At 48.3% G+C, this 22,210-nt stretch overlaps 18 non-coding genes across 18 annotated transcripts; all 18 read left to right on the top strand.

Moving 5' to 3' along the window:
• The first annotated feature begins 621 nt into the window (after positions 1-621).
• Trnaa-ugc (transfer RNA alanine (anticodon UGC)) lies at positions 622-694 on the top strand. The gene has a single exon. It is a non-coding gene; the product is annotated as a tRNA-Ala (tRNA).
• Positions 695-1,117: 423 nt separating this feature from the next.
• On the top strand, positions 1,118-1,190 carry Trnaa-agc (transfer RNA alanine (anticodon AGC)). The gene has a single exon. It is a non-coding gene; the product is annotated as a tRNA-Ala (tRNA).
• A 1,058-nt stretch (positions 1,191-2,248) lies between these two features.
• On the top strand, positions 2,249-2,321 carry Trnaa-ugc (transfer RNA alanine (anticodon UGC)). The gene has a single exon. It is a non-coding gene; the product is annotated as a tRNA-Ala (tRNA).
• A 423-nt stretch (positions 2,322-2,744) lies between these two features.
• Positions 2,745-2,817, top strand: Trnaa-agc (transfer RNA alanine (anticodon AGC)). Its single transcript has one exon. It is a non-coding gene; the product is annotated as a tRNA-Ala (tRNA).
• A 1,058-nt stretch (positions 2,818-3,875) lies between these two features.
• Trnaa-ugc (transfer RNA alanine (anticodon UGC)) lies at positions 3,876-3,948 on the top strand. The gene has a single exon. It is a non-coding gene; the product is annotated as a tRNA-Ala (tRNA).
• A 423-nt stretch (positions 3,949-4,371) lies between these two features.
• On the top strand, positions 4,372-4,444 carry Trnaa-agc (transfer RNA alanine (anticodon AGC)). The gene has a single exon. It is a non-coding gene; the product is annotated as a tRNA-Ala (tRNA).
• Positions 4,445-5,502: 1,058 nt separating this feature from the next.
• Trnaa-ugc (transfer RNA alanine (anticodon UGC)) lies at positions 5,503-5,575 on the top strand. The gene has a single exon. It is a non-coding gene; the product is annotated as a tRNA-Ala (tRNA).
• A 423-nt stretch (positions 5,576-5,998) lies between these two features.
• Positions 5,999-6,071, top strand: Trnaa-agc (transfer RNA alanine (anticodon AGC)). Its single transcript has one exon. It is a non-coding gene; the product is annotated as a tRNA-Ala (tRNA).
• A 1,047-nt stretch (positions 6,072-7,118) lies between these two features.
• Positions 7,119-7,191, top strand: Trnaa-ugc (transfer RNA alanine (anticodon UGC)). The gene has a single exon. It is a non-coding gene; the product is annotated as a tRNA-Ala (tRNA).
• Positions 7,192-7,614: 423 nt separating this feature from the next.
• Trnaa-agc (transfer RNA alanine (anticodon AGC)) lies at positions 7,615-7,687 on the top strand. Its single transcript has one exon. It is a non-coding gene; the product is annotated as a tRNA-Ala (tRNA).
• Positions 7,688-8,745: 1,058 nt separating this feature from the next.
• On the top strand, positions 8,746-8,818 carry Trnaa-ugc (transfer RNA alanine (anticodon UGC)). The gene has a single exon. It is a non-coding gene; the product is annotated as a tRNA-Ala (tRNA).
• A 423-nt stretch (positions 8,819-9,241) lies between these two features.
• Positions 9,242-9,314, top strand: Trnaa-agc (transfer RNA alanine (anticodon AGC)). Its single transcript has one exon. It is a non-coding gene; the product is annotated as a tRNA-Ala (tRNA).
• Positions 9,315-10,361: 1,047 nt separating this feature from the next.
• On the top strand, positions 10,362-10,434 carry Trnaa-ugc (transfer RNA alanine (anticodon UGC)). Its single transcript has one exon. It is a non-coding gene; the product is annotated as a tRNA-Ala (tRNA).
• A 423-nt stretch (positions 10,435-10,857) lies between these two features.
• Positions 10,858-10,930, top strand: Trnaa-agc (transfer RNA alanine (anticodon AGC)). The gene has a single exon. It is a non-coding gene; the product is annotated as a tRNA-Ala (tRNA).
• Positions 10,931-18,239: 7,309 nt separating this feature from the next.
• On the top strand, positions 18,240-18,312 carry Trnaa-agc (transfer RNA alanine (anticodon AGC)). The gene has a single exon. It is a non-coding gene; the product is annotated as a tRNA-Ala (tRNA).
• Positions 18,313-19,370: 1,058 nt separating this feature from the next.
• Positions 19,371-19,443, top strand: Trnaa-ugc (transfer RNA alanine (anticodon UGC)). The gene has a single exon. It is a non-coding gene; the product is annotated as a tRNA-Ala (tRNA).
• A 423-nt stretch (positions 19,444-19,866) lies between these two features.
• Trnaa-agc (transfer RNA alanine (anticodon AGC)) lies at positions 19,867-19,939 on the top strand. The gene has a single exon. It is a non-coding gene; the product is annotated as a tRNA-Ala (tRNA).
• A 1,058-nt stretch (positions 19,940-20,997) lies between these two features.
• Trnaa-ugc (transfer RNA alanine (anticodon UGC)) lies at positions 20,998-21,070 on the top strand. Its single transcript has one exon. It is a non-coding gene; the product is annotated as a tRNA-Ala (tRNA).
• The last annotated feature ends 1,140 nt before the right edge of the window (positions 21,071-22,210 follow it).

Raw genomic sequence — 22,210 nt, 5'->3', positions numbered from 1 at the left:
AGCAGCCACACTAGGTGGGCGGCCTAAGCCGTAGGCGAAATGTGCTCACTCGCTTGGGCGCGACGTCAAGCTCTAAATAAGGCTTTCACTAGCGTGAGCGTTGCGTGAGCGTCGTGGAAGGTCGGAAAAGTCGTCTGCATGGGTGAGTGCCATGTTTGGGGAGCGTTTCGTAGTTTGCGCAGTGCAATGGAGACGCGGAAACGTGTTGTGGCCCAGTGTTTTGCAGTTGGACGACAAGAGTGGTACACAGTAGTAAAGTGCGAGGCAGTGAGTTGGCATGAACAGTCGAGTGCACAATTGGGCTTCAGATGTGCTTGTTACCTCAGGCGCGGTGTGATTGTCGACAAGGTTTGTGACTGTCCTTTCAAAAAATGGCTCTGAGCACTATGGGACTCAACTGCTGTGGTCATCAGTCGACTGTCCTTTCAATTTAAGACGTTAAATACAGACGTAATTTGTAGTCGTAATACCAGAGCATCGAAACTACTTGGAACTCTTGTGTATATGAACTTGACCGCGCCTTTGTACACTGGTCCCTTCACCCCTACAAACCAACCAACCATCAGGTCCGTGCACATCAGAGTAGCAAAGAATGGAAAACAGCGCAGCTTTGTTGCCCTTGGGGGCGTAGCTCAGTTGGTAGAGCGTTCGCTTTGCATGTGAAAGGTCCCGGGTTCAAGCCCCGGCGCCTCCATGTTTTGTGGACAGTGCATGGTAAGTGTTGGTCGCGGCGAGCCTAAAGACACGCAAGATGTTGCAAAGCCAGCGTCACAGCTCATGTGATGTATACTGACGTAAGGAGAGCAAGACGTAAATGTGAGGACCGGCTGTTGTCGAGGTGTCATCGAGTGCAAATCTGTCTTAGGTATAACGGCCTAACCTCAAAGAAGTCTAGAGAGTGGACAACACGTTCGTCTTACTCAGAGCGGTGGCCGAACGCTATTTTCGACGTTGTGCGCGCCACTTTAATTTTGGCCAACTACGATTCGATACAGAATGCAGGAAACCTGAAAGACACCCTCACGGACACATTGAGAATAGTGTTTGTCTGCGGAATAATGGGAGTGCAAGGGGTCTGTGATATTGATATGGTTGTATGTAGCACTATTTGTCATCAGGGGGCGTAGCTCAGATGGTAGAGCGCTCGCTTAGCATGCGAGAGGTACTGGGATCGATACCCAGCGCCTCCAGAATTTTTAACACACCTACATGCGCACACTGCCACGCAAGTGGGATAATTCACAGCCAGCGAATGTGTCAAGGCAGATACGAGCGAACGATTAGCAGCCACAACTGGCAAGCGTGATGTTACGCGCAGGAAGCACCCTCCTCCCACCGCTACACTGAATTTAGAAACAGTACAAGTCTGCCCTTAAGATTCTCAAACCTATGTCGGAAAGATCTGCCTTGCGCCGAGTTCACAAAAATCCCACTGCACATTCCCATTCTTTACGTGCAGTCGGCTGCTACTGGTGTTGCTAGTTGTGACTGCTGATGACAGATGCCGTAGCAATCAATTCATGGAGTGAGTTGTATGTTTTGCGATACTCTGTCTCTGACAAGCAAGCAGAGGTGACACAGGCGCGAACACGGGAAGCTTGCAGCCCCTCGCTGCCTGCAGACACCGAGCAGCCACACTAGGTGGGCGGCCTAAGCCGTAGGCGAAATGTGCTCACTCGCTTGGGCGCGACGTCAAGCTCTAAATAAGGCTTTCACTAGCGTGAGCGTTGCGTGAGCGTCGTGGAAAGTCGGAAAAGTCGTCTGCATGGGTGAGTGCCATGTTTGGGGAGCGTTTCGTAGTTTGCGCAGTGCAATGGAGACGCGGAAACGTGTTGTGGCCCAGTGTTTTGCAGTTGGACGACAAGAGTGGTACACAGTAGTAAAGTGCGAGGCAGTGAGTTGGCATGAACAGTCGAGTGCACAATTGGGCTTCAGATGTGCTTGTTACCTCAGGCGCGGTGTGATTGTCGACAAGGTTTGTGACTGTCCTTTCAAAAAATGGCTCTGAGCACTATGGGACTCAACTGCTGTGGTCATCAGTCGACTGTCCTTTCAATTTAAGACGTTAAATACAGACGTAATTTGTAGTCGTAATACCAGAGCATCGAAACTACTTGGAACTCTTGTGTATATGAACTTGACCGCGCCTTTGTACACTGGTCCCTTCACCCCTACAAACCAACCAACCATCAGGTCCGTGCACATCAGAGTAGCAAAGAATGGAAAACAGCGCAGCTTTGTTGCGCTTGGGGGCGTAGCTCAGTTGGTAGAGCGTTCGCTTTGCATGTGAAAGGTCCCGGGTTCAAGCCCCGGCGCCTCCATGTTTTGTGGACAGTGCATGGTAAGTGTTGGTCGCGGCGAGCCTAAAGACACGCAAGATGTTGCAAAGCCAGCGTCACAGCTCATGTGATGTATACTGACGTAAGGAGAGCAAGACGTAAATGTGAGGACCGGCTGTTGTCGAGGTGTCATCGAGTGCAAATCTGTCTTAGGTATAACGGCCTAACCTCAAAGAAGTCTAGAGAGTGGACAACACGTTCGTCTTACTCAGAGCGGTGGCCGAACGCTATTTTCGACGTTGTGCGCGCCACTTTAATTTTGGCCAACTACGATTCGATACAGAATGCAGGAAACCTGAAAGACACCCTCACGGACACATTGAGAATAGTGTTTGTCTGCGGAATAATGGGAGTGCAAGGGGTCTGTGATATTGATATGGTTGTATGTAGCACTATTTGTCATCAGGGGGCGTAGCTCAGATGGTAGAGCGCTCGCTTAGCATGCGAGAGGTACTGGGATCGATACCCAGCGCCTCCAGAATTTTTAACACACCTACATGCGCACACTGCCACGCAAGTGGGATAATTCACAGCCAGCGAATGTGTCAAGGCAGATACGAGCGAACGATTAGCAGCCACAACTGGCAAGCGTGATGTTACGCGCAGGAAGCACCCTCCTCCCACCGCTACACTGAATTTAGAAACAGTACAAGTCTGCCCTTAAGATTCTCAAACCTATGTCGGAAAGATCTGCCTTGCGCCGAGTTCACAAAAATCCCACTGCACATTCCCATTCTTTACGTGCAGTCGGCTGCTACTGGTGTTGCTAGTTGTGACTGCTGATGACAGATGCCGTAGCAATCAATTCATGGAGTGAGTTGTATGTTTTGCGATACTCTGTCTCTGACAAGCAAGCAGAGGTGACACAGGCGCGAACACGGGAAGCTTGCAGCCCCTCGCTGCCTGCAGACACCGAGCAGCCACACTAGGTGGGCGGCCTAAGCCGTAGGCGAAATGTGCTCACTCGCTTGGGCGCGACGTCAAGCTCTAAATAAGGCTTTCACTAGCGTGAGCGTTGCGTGAGCGTCGTGGAAGGTCGGAAAAGTCGTCTGCATGGGTGAGTGCCATGTTTGGGGAGCGTTTCGTAGTTTGCGCAGTGCAATGGAGACGCGGAAACGTGTTGTGGCCCAGTGTTTTGCAGTTGGACGACAAGAGTGGTACACAGTAGTAAAGTGCGAGGCAGTGAGTTGGCATGAACAGTCGAGTGCACAATTGGGCTTCAGATGTGCTTGTTACCTCAGGCGCGGTGTGATTGTCGACAAGGTTTGTGACTGTCCTTTCAAAAAATGGCTCTGAGCACTATGGGACTCAACTGCTGTGGTCATCAGTCGACTGTCCTTTCAATTTAAGACGTTAAATACAGACGTAATTTGTAGTCGTAATACCAGAGCATCGAAACTACTTGGAACTCTTGTGTATATGAACTTGACCGCGCCTTTGTACACTGGTCCCTTCACCCCTACAAACCAACCAACCATCAGGTCCGTGCACATCAGAGTAGCAAAGAATGGAAAACAGCGCAGCTTTGTTGCCCTTGGGGGCGTAGCTCAGTTGGTAGAGCGTTCGCTTTGCATGTGAAAGGTCCCGGGTTCAAGCCCCGGCGCCTCCATGTTTTGTGGACAGTGCATGGTAAGTGTTGGTCGCGGCGAGCCTAAAGACACGCAAGATGTTGCAAAGCCAGCGTCACAGCTCATGTGATGTATACTGACGTAAGGAGAGCAAGACGTAAATGTGAGGACCGGCTGTTGTCGAGGTGTCATCGAGTGCAAATCTGTCTTAGGTATAACGGCCTAACCTCAAAGAAGTCTAGAGAGTGGACAACACGTTCGTCTTACTCAGAGCGGTGGCCGAACGCTATTTTCGACGTTGTGCGCGCCACTTTAATTTTGGCCAACTACGATTCGATACAGAATGCAGGAAACCTGAAAGACACCCTCACGGACACATTGAGAATAGTGTTTGTCTGCGGAATAATGGGAGTGCAAGGGGTCTGTGATATTGATATGGTTGTATGTAGCACTATTTGTCATCAGGGGGCGTAGCTCAGATGGTAGAGCGCTCGCTTAGCATGCGAGAGGTACTGGGATCGATACCCAGCGCCTCCAGAATTTTTAACACACCTACATGCGCACACTGCCACGCAAGTGGGATAATTCACAGCCAGCGAATGTGTCAAGGCAGATACGAGCGAACGATTAGCAGCCACAACTGGCAAGCGTGATGTTACGCGCAGGAAGCACCCTCCTCCCACCGCTACACTGAATTTAGAAACAGTACAAGTCTGCCCTTAAGATTCTCAAACCTATGTCGGAAAGATCTGCCTTGCGCCGAGTTCACAAAAATCCCACTGCACATTCCCATTCTTTACGTGCAGTCGGCTGCTACTGGTGTTGCTAGTTGTGACTGCTGATGACAGATGCCGTAGCAATCAATTCATGGAGTGAGTTGTATGTTTTGCGATACTCTGTCTCTGACAAGCAAGCAGAGGTGACACAGGCGCGAACACGGGAAGCTTGCAGCCCCTCGCTGCCTGCAGACACCGAGCAGCCACACTAGGTGGGCGGCCTAAGCCGTAGGCGAAATGTGCTCACTCGCTTGGGCGCGACGTCAAGCTCTAAATAAGGCTTTCACTAGCGTGAGCGTTGCGTGAGCGTCGTGGAAGGTCGGAAAAGTCGTCTGCATGGGTGAGTGCCATGTTTGGGGAGCGTTTCGTAGTTTGCGCAGTGCAATGGAGACGCGGAAACGTGTTGTGGCCCAGTGTTTTGCAGTTGGACGACAAGAGTGGTACACAGTAGTAAAGTGCGAGGCAGTGAGTTGGCATGAACAGTCGAGTGCACAATTGGGCTTCAGATGTGCTTGTTACCTCAGGCGCGGTGTGATTGTCGACAAGGTTTGTGACTGTCCTTTCAAAAAATGGCTCTGAGCACTATGGGACTCAACTGCTGTGGTCATCAGTCGACTGTCCTTTCAATTTAAGACGTTAAATACAGACGTAATTTGTAGTCGTAATACCAGAGCATCGAAACTACTTGGAACTCTTGTGTATATGAACTTGACCGCGCCTTTGTACACTGGTCCCTTCACCCCTACAAACCAACCAACCATCAGGTCCGTGCACATCAGAGTAGCAAAGAATGGAAAACAGCGCAGCTTTGTTGCCCTTGGGGGCGTAGCTCAGTTGGTAGAGCGTTCGCTTTGCATGTGAAAGGTCCCGGGTTCAAGCCCCGGCGCCTCCATGTTTTGTGGACAGTGCATGGTAAGTGTTGGTCGCGGCGAGCCTAAAGACACGCAAGATGTTGCAAAGCCAGCGTCACAGCTCATGTGATGTATACTGACGTAAGGAGAGCAAGACGTAAATGTGAGGACCGGCTGTTGTCGAGGTGTCATCGAGTGCAAATCTGTCTTAGGTATAACGGCCTAACCTCAAAGAAGTCTAGAGAGTGGACAACACGTTCGTCTTACTCAGAGCGGTGGCCGAACGCTATTTTCGACGTTGTGCGCGCCACTTTAATTTTGGCCAACTACGATTCGATACAGAATGCAGGAAACCTGAAAGACACCCTCACGGACACATTGAGAATAGTGTTTGTCTGCGGAATAATGGGAGTGCAAGGGGTCTGTGATATTGATATGGTTGTATGTAGCACTATTTGTCATCAGGGGGCGTAGCTCAGATGGTAGAGCGCTCGCTTAGCATGCGAGAGGTACTGGGATCGATACCCAGCGCCTCCAGAATTTTTAACACACCTACATGCGCACACTGCCACGCAAGTGGGATAATTCACAGCCAGCGAATGTGTCAAGGCAGATACGAGCGAACGATTAGCAGCCACAACTGGCAAGCGTGATGTTACGCGCAGGAAGCACCCTCCTCCCACCGCTACACTGAATTTAGAAACAGTACAAGTCTGCCCTTAAGATTCTCAAACCTATGTCGGAAAGATCTGCCTTGCGCCGAGTTCACAAAAATCCCACTGCACATTCCCATTCTTTACGTGCAGTCGGCTGCTACTGGTGTTGCTAGTTGTGACTGCTGATGACAGATGCCGTAGCAATCAATTCATGGAGTGAGTTGTATGTTTTGCGATACTCTGTCTCTGACAAGCAAGCAGAGGTGACAAAGGCGCGAACACGGGAAGCTTGCAGCCCCTCGCTGCCTGCAGACACCGAGCAGCCACACTAGGTGGGCGGCCTAAGCCGTAGGCGAAATGTGCTCACTCGCTTGGGCGCGACGTCAAGCTCTAAATAAGGCTTTCACTAGCGTGAGCGTCGTGGAAAGTCGGAAAAGTCGTCTGCATGGGTGAGTGCCATGTTTGGGGAGCGTTTCGTAGTTTGCGCAGTGCAATGGAGACGCGGAAACGTGTTGTGGCCCAGTGTTTTGCAGTTGGACGACAAGAGTGGTACACAGTAGTAAAGTGCGAGGCAGTGAGTTGGCATGAACAGTCGAGTGCACAATTGGGCTTCAGATGTGCTTGTTACCTCAGGCGCGGTGTGATTGTCGACAAGGTTTGTGACTGTCCTTTCAAAAAATGGCTCTGAGCACTATGGGACTCAACTGCTGTGGTCATCAGTCGACTGTCCTTTCAATTTAAGACGTTAAATACAGACGTAATTTGTAGTCGTAATACCAGAGCATCGAAACTACTTGGAACTCTTGTGTATATGAACTTGACCGCGCCTTTGTACACTGGTCCCTTCACCCCTACAAACCAACCAACCATCAGGTCCGTGCACATCAGAGTAGCAAAGAATGGAAAACAGCGCAGCTTTGTTGCCCTTGGGGGCGTAGCTCAGTTGGTAGAGCGTTCGCTTTGCATGTGAAAGGTCCCGGGTTCAAGCCCCGGCGCCTCCATGTTTTGTGGACAGTGCATGGTAAGTGTTGGTCGCGGCGAGCCTAAAGACACGCAAGATGTTGCAAAGCCAGCGTCACAGCTCATGTGATGTATACTGACGTAAGGAGAGCAAGACGTAAATGTGAGGACCGGCTGTTGTCGAGGTGTCATCGAGTGCAAATCTGTCTTAGGTATAACGGCCTAACCTCAAAGAAGTCTAGAGAGTGGACAACACGTTCGTCTTACTCAGAGCGGTGGCCGAACGCTATTTTCGACGTTGTGCGCGCCACTTTAATTTTGGCCAACTACGATTCGATACAGAATGCAGGAAACCTGAAAGACACCCTCACGGACACATTGAGAATAGTGTTTGTCTGCGGAATAATGGGAGTGCAAGGGGTCTGTGATATTGATATGGTTGTATGTAGCACTATTTGTCATCAGGGGGCGTAGCTCAGATGGTAGAGCGCTCGCTTAGCATGCGAGAGGTACTGGGATCGATACCCAGCGCCTCCAGAATTTTTAACACACCTACATGCGCACACTGCCACGCAAGTGGGATAATTCACAGCCAGCGAATGTGTCAAGGCAGATACGAGCGAACGATTAGCAGCCACAACTGGCAAGCGTGATGTTACGCGCAGGAAGCACCCTCCTCCCACCGCTACACTGAATTTAGAAACAGTACAAGTCTGCCCTTAAGATTCTCAAACCTATGTCGGAAAGATCTGCCTTGCGCCGAGTTCACAAAAATCCCACTGCACATTCCCATTCTTTACGTGCAGTCGGCTGCTACTGGTGTTGCTAGTTGTGACTGCTGATGACAGATGCCGTAGCAATCAATTCATGGAGTGAGTTGTATGTTTTGCGATACTCTGTCTCTGACAAGCAAGCAGAGGTGACACAGGCGCGAACACGGGAAGCTTGCAGCCCCTCGCTGCCTGCAGACACCGAGCAGCCACACTAGGTGGGCGGCCTAAGCCGTAGGCGAAATGTGCTCACTCGCTTGGGCGCGACGTCAAGCTCTAAATAAGGCTTTCACTAGCGTGAGCGTTGCGTGAGCGTCGTGGAAGGTCGGAAAAGTCGTCTGCATGGGTGAGTGCCATGTTTGGGGAGCGTTTCGTAGTTTGCGCAGTGCAATGGAGACGCGGAAACGTGTTGTGGCCCAGTGTTTTGCAGTTGGACGACAAGAGTGGTACACAGTAGTAAAGTGCGAGGCAGTGAGTTGGCATGAACAGTCGAGTGCACAATTGGGCTTCAGATGTGCTTGTTACCTCAGGCGCGGTGTGATTGTCGACAAGGTTTGTGACTGTCCTTTCAAAAAATGGCTCTGAGCACTATGGGACTCAACTGCTGTGGTCATCAGTCGACTGTCCTTTCAATTTAAGACGTTAAATACAGACGTAATTTGTAGTCGTAATACCAGAGCATCGAAACTACTTGGAACTCTTGTGTATATGAACTTGACCGCGCCTTTGTACACTGGTCCCTTCACCCCTACAAACCAACCAACCATCAGGTCCGTGCACATCAGAGTAGCAAAGAATGGAAAACAGCGCAGCTTTGTTGCGCTTGGGGGCGTAGCTCAGTTGGTAGAGCGTTCGCTTTGCATGTGAAAGGTCCCGGGTTCAAGCCCCGGCGCCTCCATGTTTTGTGGACAGTGCATGGTAAGTGTTGGTCGCGGCGAGCCTAAAGACACGCAAGATGTTGCAAAGCCAGCGTCACAGCTCATGTGATGTATACTGACGTAAGGAGAGCAAGACGTAAATGTGAGGACCGGCTGTTGTCGAGGTGTCATCGAGTGCAAATCTGTCTTAGGTATAACGGCCTAACCTCAAAGAAGTCTAGAGAGTGGACAACACGTTCGTCTTACTCAGAGCGGTGGCCGAACGCTATTTTCGACGTTGTGCGCGCCACTTTAATTTTGGCCAACTACGATTCGATACAGAATGCAGGAAACCTGAAAGACACCCTCACGGACACATTGAGAATAGTGTTTGTCTGCGGAATAATGGGAGTGCAAGGGGTCTGTGATATTGATATGGTTGTATGTAGCACTATTTGTCATCAGGGGGCGTAGCTCAGATGGTAGAGCGCTCGCTTAGCATGCGAGAGGTACTGGGATCGATACCCAGCGCCTCCAGAATTTTTAACACACCTACATGCGCACACTGCCACGCAAGTGGGATAATTCACAGCCAGCGAATGTGTCAAGGCAGATACGAGCGAACGATTAGCAGCCACAACTGGCAAGCGTGATGTTACGCGCAGGAAGCACCCTCCTCCCACCGCTACACTGAATTTAGAAACAGTACAAGTCTGCCCTTAAGATTCTCAAACCTATGTCGGAAAGATCTGCCTTGCGCCGAGTTCACAAAAATCCCACTGCACATTCCCATTCTTTACGTGCAGTCGGCTGCTACTGGTGTTGCTAGTTGTGACTGCTGATGACAGATGCCGTAGCAATCAATTCATGGAGTGAGTTGTATGTTTTGCGATACTCTGTCTCTGACAAGCAAGCAGAGGTGACACAGGCGCGAACACGGGAAGCTTGCAGCCCCTCGCTGCCTGCAGACACCGAGCAGCCACACTAGGTGGGCGGCCTAAGCCGTAGGCGAAATGTGCTCACTCGCTTGGGCGCGACGTCAAGCTCTAAATAAGGCTTTCACTAGCGTGAGCGTCGTGGAAAGTCGGAAAAGTCGTCTGCATGGGTGAGTGCCATGTTTGGGGAGCGTTTCGTAGTTTGCGCAGTGCAATGGAGACGCGGAAACGTGTTGTGGCCCAGTGTTTTGCAGTTGGACGACAAGAGTGGTACACAGTAGTAAAGTGCGAGGCAGTGAGTTGGCATGAACAGTCGAGTGCACAATTGGGCTTCAGATGTGCTTGTTACCTCAGGCGCGGTGTGATTGTCGACAAGGTTTGTGACTGTCCTTTCAAAAAATGGCTCTGAGCACTATGGGACTCAACTGCTGTGGTCATCAGTCGACTGTCCTTTCAATTTAAGACGTTAAATACAGACGTAATTTGTAGTCGTAATACCAGAGCATCGAAACTACTTGGAACTCTTGTGTATATGAACTTGACCGCGCCTTTGTACACTGGTCCCTTCACCCCTACAAACCAACCAACCATCAGGTCCGTGCACATCAGAGTAGCAAAGAATGGAAAACAGCGCAGCTTTGTTGCCCTTGGGGGCGTAGCTCAGTTGGTAGAGCGTTCGCTTTGCATGTGAAAGGTCCCGGGTTCAAGCCCCGGCGCCTCCATGTTTTGTGGACAGTGCATGGTAAGTGTTGGTCGCGGCGAGCCTAAAGACACGCAAGATGTTGCAAAGCCAGCGTCACAGCTCATGTGATGTATACTGACGTAAGGAGAGCAAGACGTAAATGTGAGGACCGGCTGTTGTCGAGGTGTCATCGAGTGCAAATCTGTCTTAGGTATAACGGCCTAACCTCAAAGAAGTCTAGAGAGTGGACAACACGTTCGTCTTACTCAGAGCGGTGGCCGAACGCTATTTTCGACGTTGTGCGCGCCACTTTAATTTTGGCCAACTACGATTCGATACAGAATGCAGGAAACCTGAAAGACACCCTCACGGACACATTGAGAATAGTGTTTGTCTGCGGAATAATGGGAGTGCAAGGGGTCTGTGATATTGATATGGTTGTATGTAGCACTATTTGTCATCAGGGGGCGTAGCTCAGATGGTAGAGCGCTCGCTTAGCATGCGAGAGGTACTGGGATCGATACCCAGCGCCTCCAGAATTTTTAACACACCTACATGCGCACACTGCCACGCAAGTGGGATAATTCACAGCCAGCGAATGTGTCAAGGCAGATACGAGCGAACGATTAGCAGCCACAACTGGCAAGCGTGATGTTACGCGCAGGAAGCACCCTCCTCCCACCGCTACACTGAATTTAGAAACAGTACAAGTCTGCCCTTAAGATTCTCAAACCTATGTCGGAAAGATCTGCCTTGCGCCGAGTTCACAAAAATCCCACTGCACATTCCCATTCTTTACGTGCAGTCGGCTGCTACTGGTGTTGCTAGTTGTGACTGCTGATGACAGATGCCGTAGCAATCAATTCATGGAGTGAGTTGTATGTTTTGCGATACTCTGTCTCTGACAAGCAAGCAGAGGTGACACAGGCGCGAACACGGGAAGCTTGCAGCCCCTCGCTGCCTGCAGACACCGAGCAGCCACACTAGGTGGGCGGCCTAAGCCGTAGGCGAAATGTGCTCACTCGCTTGGGCGCGACGTCAAGCTCTAAATAAGGCTTTCACTAGCGTGAGCGTTGCGTGAGCGTCGTGGAAGGTCGGAAAAGTCGTCTGCATGGGTGAGTGCCATGTTTGGGGAGCGTTTCGTAGTTTGCGCAGTGCAATGGAGACGCGGAAACGTGTTGTGGCCCAGTGTTTTGCAGTTGGACGACAAGAGTGGTACACAGTAGTAAAGTGCGAGGCAGTGAGTTGGCATGAACAGTCGAGTGCACAATTGGGCTTCAGATGTGCTTGTTACCTCAGGCGCGGTGTGATTGTCGACAAGGTTTGTGACTGTCCTTTCAAAAAATGGCTCTGAGCACTATGGGACTCAACTGCTGTGGTCATCAGTCGACTGTCCTTTCAATTTAAGACGTTAAATACAGACGTAATTTGTAGTCGTAATACCAGAGCATCGAAACTACTTGGAACTCTTGTGTATATGAACTTGACCGCGCCTTTGTACACTGGTCCCTTCACCCCTACAAACCAACCAACCATCAGGTCCGTGCACATCAGAGTAGCAAAGAATGGAAAACAGCGCAGCTTTGTTGCGCTTGGGGGCGTAGCTCAGCGTATTCCGGCTCTAGCTGTCTGCGCGTTAGGACGTGTCCGCTGCTGCTCCGTGTACGTAGTGGTGACGCCAAGTCCTGAGCTTTAGTTTGTCGCTGTTTGTAAATTTCTGTGTTTCTACGTGTCTGGTGTTATTGTGCTAAGTTTCTGTGTGCTCTCGTCCGTTCTTACGGTTGTGTTTTGGAGGAATTTCGGTTTATTACCGGGATCTCCTCGTAACTGAAGAAAAATGGCTGGAATTGTCCGGAAGAATACCCTGGTTTTCTCTTTCGAGAAGGAAACACGTGCAGTGCAACCTACGGCTTTGGAAATCCATGACTGGCTGACCGACGTCATTGGAGTAAGTTCTGATTCCGTACATACCACCCAATTAGATGCTGACAAATACTGTGTCTTTGTCAAATTTTTTAATCCTGTGGATGTTGAGAAGCTGTTGTTGAGGTGGGGTAGTGTTGCTGAATTTGTGCATAGAGATGGGTCTAAAAGTAGTGTTTCGATTCGGAGAGCGGATATCACGTATAAAACTGTACGAGTGCTAAATATTCCTATTGAAGTAGATAATCAGCTGATTAAAGAGGCGCTTTCGAAATACGGGGAGATCCAGTCCATTGTCAACGAAAGGTGGTCCAAATTGTATAAATTACAGTGTTTCAATGGCATACGATCGGTAGAAATGGAAGTTAAAGCCAATATACCATCTTTTCTTTCTATTGCTGGTCATAAAGCGCATATCGTATATTCAGGGCAGGTCCAGACATGTAATATTTGTAATGAAACGGGTCATTTCCGTCAAGACTGTCCTCGCCGTGTCTATGTCCTTAAAAATAGCCTTACGCAGCGTCAGCGTCTAACGCTTAATGATGTCCTGCCTAACATTCATCAACCTCCCCCGGCCAGTAATGATGGAGCTAGTACTTCTGATGTAACTGCCGTAAATGTCGCTGATTTTCCTCCCTTGCATGTAATTACCGATCGCAGTTCTTCTACCCACGAATGCGATCTGCAAACTAAAAAGAGACCTTTAGACACAACTGAAGACTGTTCAGACGATGATACATCGCAGTCCAACCGTAAACAAAAGCAATGCAGTGAGGGTGCGGGTGAGGACGTAAACAGTAAACATGTGGCAGTGACGCCAGCAGCAGAGGCCCTCCCGCCGCCAGCTGCTGCTGCCACAGCGTTAGAACACATGGACGCGAAAACACTGGCTCCGATCACGGCGACACAGGAGTCGAGTTCTGAAGAACAGAAAGCGATGGATCGGACTCAGCCCTGCGAATCTACAGACCCACCGCACTCCCTTCCCGTTGCACCGATAGAGGTCGCGGAAGGAACTGAAACTGGAACTAGACTTAACAAACAGGACTGTGTCGAGGCCACCTCCGCCCAATCGACGCAAGATGCGGATCACTCGCGGTCACACACTGCCACTGCAGAGGTTCAAAGACGCAGGATAAAACCTCAACCGAATCTCAAAGCATCTCGTAACGCCGATAAACAAAAACTCGGAAAAGAGGATGTGAAAGCCAAAAACGTATCATATGAAATAATTTCTGAAGTATCCCCCGAGAAAAACTCAAAGAAACTTGATGGTGCAAAACCCCACTGTAAAGATAAGTCTGACCTGGTAAAGAATCCGTCGTTGAACTGACACAGCCAAGTCTCACTCGAGAAATGATACTGCTCAATGCCACCATGTTCCTGCACAATTTCGGTGACAACGGAATTACCAATATGCCAACTTCGTAGTTGCCTGTTTTTAGTATAGTTTTTTTTTCTTTCTTCTTTTTCTTCTATTACCTCCGGGAGTGATTGTTCCTTTTCTCTGACAGTAGGGATTTTTTTGTCCTTATTTTCATAAGGAAGCTACATGTGCCAGGCATACACAATAACAACTATAAACATTAACAGGATTAAGTCAGAACCGAAGATTGCTGCTCTCAAGGATTTCCTTTACGAATCAGGAACTGACATTGCTTTGCTGCAAGAAGTCGTGATGCCTGACCTTAAAGTTGCAGGCTATGTAGAAATACTAAACATCTCCCTCGAAACAAAGGTGGGGACAGCAATTTTAATCCGGGAAGGGATCCCTGTAACTGATGTCGAGAGACTGGACTCGGGCAGAGCAATAGGAATTAACGTTTTTGACGTTACTATTATTAACCTGTATGCCCCGTCAGGGACCTCCAATAGACCGGAAAGGGCACATTTTTTTAGGGAAGAAATAATATATCTATTACGGAAAAACCCGCCAGAACTTTTAATTGGCGGCGATTTTAACTGTGTACTCAATAAAAAAGATCAGACTCCCAATTTTAATTGCTGTAACGAGTTGAAGCGGCTAGTCACGGATCTAAAACTCAGAGATACTTGGGAAATTAAATATCCCACTGTTGTTGCTTATACGTACATAGCTACACAGTCCTGTAGCAGGATTGATAGGATATATGTCTCACAAGGTATGGAAAGATCCTTAGTTAAAGTCGAGACGATTCCTGTATATTTCTCCGACCATTGCAGTATGCTGGCTTCTCTCAATTTAAGGGCACAACCAACTCGCCGTTTAAGAAGTCAGTGGAAGCTGAACGTATCTTTGTTACAGGACAATGAGTTAGCAGATGTTGTCCACGAAACGTGGAATATGTGCTTGCGCTCGGTAGATCGCTATGTGACTGTTACCGACTGGTGGTGCAACAGGGCAAAACCAAAACTGAGGAACGTTTTAATTCATTACAGTCTTCAACGATCCCGAGAACTCAAGAACACCATAGAGTTTTATTATGCAATGTTACGAAACTTGTATGACCAGGCGAGCATTTCCGGTATTCGTTTGGAAGACATTAAGAAAACTAAGGCCAAATTACTCCGTATTAAACAACAACAGCTGGAAGGACTAAAAGTAAAGTCAAAAGCCAAGACATTATCAGAGGACGAAACTGCTTCCTTGTATCACCTCTTGCGCCACGCAAAATACAGGAGACGAACCTTTCTTGATGAGATCCAGACTTCGACCGGTCTGACCATTACTTCTCAGAAAGAGATTGTCAACGAGGTTTACAAGTATTACCACAATCTATATTCAGCCAGTCCGTTATGCGAAGAATCCTTCGAAGAATTTCTTGGCAGCATAGTTCCTCAGCTGTCAGAAGAGGAAAATGAAGGACTTCTTACTGATCTCACTGAAGAGGAACTCCACGAAACCGTCCGCAAGTCTCCTTTACAAAAGTCACCGGGGCCGGATGGGTTGCCCGTTGAATTTTATCTACGATACTGGTCCCTCATAGGAGCACAGTTCACTCAAATGGCAAACGAGATTATCCAAGGAAAACCACTCCCTGCTGCTATGAAAGAATGCACAATAGTACTAGTTCCAAAGACAACTTCGAAGCGAAATCTAAACAACTTTCGCCCTATTTCGTTGCTTAACTCCGACTATAAAATCATAGCTAGAATGTTAAACAACAGACTTTCACTTTTAGCCAAAAAAATAGTAAGTCAACATCAGTCATGTGTACCTGGCAGGACTATTTTCAAAAGTATTGCGGAATACAGGGACTTAATTGCCATCACCTCAGTGACGAACATCAAATGTGCCATTTGTTTTATTGATTTTCACAAAGCCTTCGACCGTGTGGATCACAGGTTCCTTCTTAAAACAATGAGAAAAATCGGCTTTGACGAACGAGCTCTCAGTGTGGTTAAGAACGTTGCGTTGGGAATCAGCGCAAGTATCTCTGTCAACTGCCAAAGAACTAAGCAGATTCAGATACGGCGTGGCGTTCCTCAGGGCAGCCCGCTTTCCATGCTTCTATTCGTCTTTTCCTTGGAGCCGCTACTCCGCAGTCTCCACGCCAATCTAACAGGTATTACGTTAGCAGGTCACAAAACAGTCACAAATGCATACGCTGATGATGTAGGCGTCGTATTACGGAACGTCGATGACATTTCCAAATTAGAACTGCTCCTTAAAAAGTACTGCAGCGTGTCGGGAGCCACCACCAATGCCAATAAGAGCAGATTTCTAAACCTGCGGGGTTTTCAACACGTAACTGTCACTTGGGCAACACCGGTCACTCAGTGTAAATCACTAGGGACGACTCTGACTACGTGTCCACTAAAAATGGCAGCCCTAAATTGGAAAACTACATCCGGATATATTCAAGGAGCCATCAGAGAAAACCTGCCCCGACCTTTAAATCAGTATCAGAGAATTCATTTAGTTAATAATTGCCTTTTATCAAAAGCTTATTATACTGCGCAACTCTTTCCACTTCCCACCATGATCGCTGGAAAGATAATGTCAATCGTCACTAACTACCTATGGCGAGGTGAAGTGTTTAGAGTGACTGGGAGAACAGCTACCCTAGATCCCAGCAATGGAGGTCTGGGATTAACTGATATTAAGAACAAGGCCTCTGCTCTTTTCCTCAAACGGACCACTAGTCTTCTTAATGAAAACGCTACAAGCATTACAACTAAGCTATTTGAAATTCTTAGACCTGCAAGTCTCCACGCGCCAGTTGATGTGCACAAAATCAATCCCCGTCTTCGTCATGTGCGTACATTTTTCGTCGATCTGAGTTATATCAATAGCGAAATAACCAATTCGCGGCAGTTAACGGCCCGAGCAATTATGTGTCTCAGAACGAAAACTGAAGGGAAGAATAAAATAGAAGAAAAATATCCGTATTACGATTGGGCAACTATATGGAAGAATATCAACCTGCGTGGTCTCTCCTCCGACGCCAAAACATCATGGTACAAATCGGTCAACAATATAGTTAGCACCAACGAACGGTTGCACTCCATCGGGATTAGCCAAACAAACCTTTGTCTCAAATGTAATCTCCTCGATACCACAGTCCACAGATTCACGTGTGCTGGGCATATGGACAACTGGAAATGGTTGAGAGACCAATTGGCTTTCCTGACAAGATCATCCACCGACAATTTTCAGCCTCTGATACTTCTCCGGCCACAGATACAATATTTCCCTGCCACCAAAAATAACTCAATTCATTGGTTAATGGGAACATACGTTAGCTATGTCGTTAATAACTTAGGGAACGACAATATCATTGATTTTCATATGTACCTGAAAAATGAATATGATAGAATAGTTAAATATCCAGGCCATAAGAAGACGTATGGCAACATGCTCAAAATTGTTTTCGAGCGACTGGGAATCGGATGACAGCGAAGAGCAAACAAAAGACTTTCTATTATACAACAATAATCGGAGAAGCAAAGAACACTATATGATTCAGTTCATCTTTAAATTTAAGCACCGTATTTAAGTCGCAACAAATGAAGGGAGTCCCGAAATTTTTTCCCACATTTATTAAGAGAAGAAATTCATTTATTTAAAGATTGTCATCAATCAGCACTTAAATTCAAATTCTTTTTTTTTTTTTTTTCAATTATGACGCCTAGCCGAGATGGCAATTTATAATTAAAACTACAAAGCGCGCAACAAATGGAAATTCTGCAATTAGGTGACGGATGAGGGGCGGCATTGAGGCCAGGCCTCAGCATTTTTTGACCCCTGCCCTCATTGCCGACGCTTATCTGACACTGAAAGCTTTAAATTAAAAATAAAAAAAAAGGCGCTGGTTTAAGGCACTAGGAAAATTAAAAAAAAAATTAAAAAAAAGTGAAAAAAAATAAAAAAAAATGGATAAGGCGTCGGACTTCGGATCCAAAAAAAAAAAAAAATAAATAAAAAAAAAAAAACAAAAAAAACAAAAAAAAAAAAGTTGGTAGAGCGTTCGCTTTGCATGTGAAAGGTCCCGGGTTCAAGCCCCGGCGCCTCCATGTTTTGTGGACAGTGCATGGTAAGTGTTGGTCGCGGCGAGCCTAAAGACACGCAAGATGTTGCAAAGCCAGCGTCACAGCTCATGTGATGTATACTGACGTAAGGAGAGCAAGACGTAAATGTGAGGACCGGCTGTTGTCGAGGTGTCATCGAGTGCAAATCTGTCTTAGGTATAACGGCCTAACCTCAAAGAAGTCTAGAGAGTGGACAACACGTTCGTCTTACTCAGAGCGGTGGCCGAACGCTATTTTCGACGTTGTGCGCGCCACTTTAATTTTGGCCAACTACGATTCGATACAGAATGCAGGAAACCTGAAAGACACCCTCACGGACACATTGAGAATAGTGTTTGTCTGCGGAATAATGGGAGTGCAAGGGGTCTGTGATATTGATATGGTTGTATGTAGCACTATTTGTCATCAGGGGGCGTAGCTCAGATGGTAGAGCGCTCGCTTAGCATGCGAGAGGTACTGGGATCGATACCCAGCGCCTCCAGAATTTTTAACACACCTACATGCGCACACTGCCACGCAAGTGGGATAATTCACAGCCAGCGAATGTGTCAAGGCAGATACGAGCGAACGATTAGCAGCCACAACTGGCAAGCGTGATGTTACGCGCAGGAAGCACCCTCCTCCCACCGCTACACTGAATTTAGAAACAGTACAAGTCTGCCCTTAAGATTCTCAAACCTATGTCGGAAAGATCTGCCTTGCGCCGAGTTCACAAAAATCCCACTGCACATTCCCATTCTTTACGTGCAGTCGGCTGCTACTGGTGTTGCTAGTTGTGACTGCTGATGACAGATGCCGTAGCAATCAATTCATGGAGTGAGTTGTATGTTTTGCGATACTCTGTCTCTGACAAGCAAGCAGAGGTGACACAGGCGCGAACACGGGAAGCTTGCAGCCCCTCGCTGCCTGCAGACACCGAGCAGCCACACTAGGTGGGCGGCCTAAGCCGTAGGCGAAATGTGCTCACTCGCTTGGGCGCGACGTCAAGCTCTAAATAAGGCTTTCACTAGCGTGAGCGTTGCGTGAGCGTCGTGGAAGGTCGGAAAAGTCGTCTGCATGGGTGAGTGCCATGTTTGGGGAGCGTTTCGTAGTTTGCGCAGTGCAATGGAGACGCGGAAACGTGTTGTGGCCCAGTGTTTTGCAGTTGGACGACAAGAGTGGTACACAGTAGTAAAGTGCGAGGCAGTGAGTTGGCATGAACAGTCGAGTGCACAATTGGGCTTCAGATGTGCTTGTTACCTCAGGCGCGGTGTGATTGTCGACAAGGTTTGTGACTGTCCTTTCAAAAAATGGCTCTGAGCACTATGGGACTCAACTGCTGTGGTCATCAGTCGACTGTCCTTTCAATTTAAGACGTTAAATACAGACGTAATTTGTAGTCGTAATACCAGAGCATCGAAACTACTTGGAACTCTTGTGTATATGAACTTGACCGCGCCTTTGTACACTGGTCCCTTCACCCCTACAAACCAACCAACCATCAGGTCCGTGCACATCAGAGTAGCAAAGAATGGAAAACAGCGCAGCTTTGTTGCCCTTGGGGGCGTAGCTCAGTTGGTAGAGCGTTCGCTTTGCATGTGAAAGGTCCCGGGTTCAAGCCCCGGCGCCTCCATGTTTTGTGGACAGTGCATGGTAAGTGTTGGTCGCGGCGAGCCTAAAGACACGCAAGATGTTGCAAAGCCAGCGTCACAGCTCATGTGATGTATACTGACGTAAGGAGAGCAAGACGTAAATGTGAGGACCGGCTGTTGTCGAGGTGTCATCGAGTGCAAATCTGTCTTAGGTATAACGGCCTAACCTCAAAGAAGTCTAGAGAGTGGACAACACGTTCGTCTTACTCAGAGCGGTGGCCGAACGCTATTTTCGACGTTGTGCGCGCCACTTTAATTTTGGCCAACTACGATTCGATACAGAATGCAGGAAACCTGAAAGACACCCTCACGGACACATTGAGAATAGTGTTTGTCTGCGGAATAATGGGAGTGCAAGGGGTCTGTGATATTGATATGGTTGTATGTAGCACTATTTGTCATCAGGGGGCGTAGCTCAGATGGTAGAGCGCTCGCTTAGCATGCGAGAGGTACTGGGATCGATACCCAGCGCCTCCAGAATTTTTAACACACCTACATGCGCACACTGCCACGCAAGTGGGATAATTCACAGCCAGCGAATGTGTCAAGGCAGATACGAGCGAACGATTAGCAGCCACAACTGGCAAGCGTGATGTTACGCGCAGGAAGCACCCTCCTCCCACCGCTACACTGAATTTAGAAACAGTACAAGTCTGCCCTTAAGATTCTCAAACCTATGTCGGAAAGATCTGCCTTGCGCCGAGTTCACAAAAATCCCACTGCACATTCCCATTCTTTACGTGCAGTCGGCTGCTACTGGTGTTGCTAGTTGTGACTGCTGATGACAGATGCCGTAGCAATCAATTCATGGAGTGAGTTGTATGTTTTGCGATACTCTGTCTCTGACAAGCAAGCAGAGGTGACACAGGCGCGAACACGGGAAGCTTGCAGCCCCTCGCTGCCTGCAGACACCGAGCAGCCACACTAGGTGGGCGGCCTAAGCCGTAGGCGAAATGTGCTCACTCGCTTGGGCGCGACGTCAAGCTCTAAATAAGGCTTTCACTAGCGTGAGCGTTGCGTGAGCGTCGTGGAAGGTCGGAAAAGTCGTCTGCATGGGTGAGTGCCATGTTTGGGGAGCGTTTCGTAGTTTGCGCAGTGCAATGGAGACGCGGAAACGTGTTGTGGCCCAGTGTTTTGCAGTTGGACGACAAGAGTGGTACACAGTAGTAAAGTGCGAGGCAGTGAGTTGGCATGAACAGTCGAGTGCACAATTGGGCTTCAGATGTGCTTGTTACCTCAGGCGCGGTGTGATTGTCGACAAGGTTTGTGACTGTCCTTTCAAAAAATGGCTCTGAGCACTATGGGACTCAACTGCTGTGGTCATCAGTCGACTGTCCTTTCAATTTAAGACGTTAAATACAGACGTAATTTGTAGTCGTAATACCAGAGCATCGAAACTACTTGGAACTCTTGTGTATATGAACTTGACCGCGCCTTTGTACACTGGTCCCTTCACCCCTACAAACCAACCAACCATCAGGTCCGTGCACATCAGAGTAGCAAAGAATGGAAAACAGCGCAGCTTTGTTGCCCTTGGGGGCGTAGCTCAGTTGGTAGAGCGTTCGCTTTGCATGTGAAAGGTCCCGGGTTCAAGCCCCGGCGCCTCCATGTTTTGTGGACAGTGCATGGTAAGTGTTGGTCGCGGCGAGCCTAAAGACACGCAAGATGTTGCAAAGCCAGCGTCACAGCTCATGTGATGTATACTGACGTAAGGAGAGCAAGACGTAAATGTGAGGACCGGCTGTTGTCGAGGTGTCATCGAGTGCAAATCTGTCTTAGGTATAACGGCCTAACCTCAAAGAAGTCTAGAGAGTGGACAACACGTTCGTCTTACTCAGAGCGGTGGCCGAACGCTATTTTCGACGTTGTGCGCGCCACTTTAATTTTGGCCAACTACGATTCGATACAGAATGCAGGAAACCTGAAAGACACCCTCACGGACACATTGAGAATAGTGTTTGTCTGCGGAATAATGGGAGTGCAAGGGGTCTGTGATATTGATATGGTTGTATGTAGCACTATTTGTCATCAGGGGGCGTAGCTCAGATGGTAGAGCGCTCGCATTCTGGCTCTAGCTGCCGTCGCGTACGGACGTACTAGCCGCCGCTCCGTGACTACAGCGCTTACGCTAGTGTTTACCGTTGCGTGTGTGCTGCTTTCTGTTCAGTGTTTAAATTGACATCTGTTCTACACCGGTTTTGTGTATTTGTTCGTTTTCGTATATTCGTCGTTCTACGGATTTTCGGTTCTGACCGTAATCCGACCGGTGCTGCACAACATGGCTGCCTCCATCAGGAAGAACACCTTGGTTTTTTCGTTTGAAAAGGAAACTCGCCGAGTTCAACCGTCTGCTCTCGAGGTGCACGAATGGCTGACAGAGGTAATTGGCATTAATCCGGATTCTGTCCATACTACCCAACTTGATTCTGACAATTACTGTGTGTTTGTTAAGTTCTTCAATCCGTTAACGGTTGATAAAATTCGCGATAAGTTTGGCAATCAAGTCGAGTTTACCCATAGGGACGGCACTAAGAGTATGGTTTCTATCAAAAGGGCTGATACTACATATCGGACTGTTCGAGTTCTTAATTTACCAATTGAACTTGAAAACGAAAGCATTAAGGTTGCTCTGTCTCAATATGGGGATGTTAAAGAAATCATTAATGAACGTTGGTCGCGGCATTATAAACTCCAGTGCTTTAAAGGAATAAGATCGGTTGAAATGGAAGTTAAGACTAACATCCCGTC

This window comes from Schistocerca nitens, unplaced genomic scaffold (genome assembly GCF_023898315.1).
Source record: "Schistocerca nitens isolate TAMUIC-IGC-003100 unplaced genomic scaffold, iqSchNite1.1 HiC_scaffold_371, whole genome shotgun sequence".
In the NCBI taxonomy this organism is placed as follows: Eukaryota; Metazoa; Arthropoda; class Insecta; order Orthoptera; family Acrididae; genus Schistocerca; species Schistocerca nitens.
Note: the sequence above shows the minus strand (reverse complement) of the source record. Positions and strands in the feature narration are given on the sequence as shown.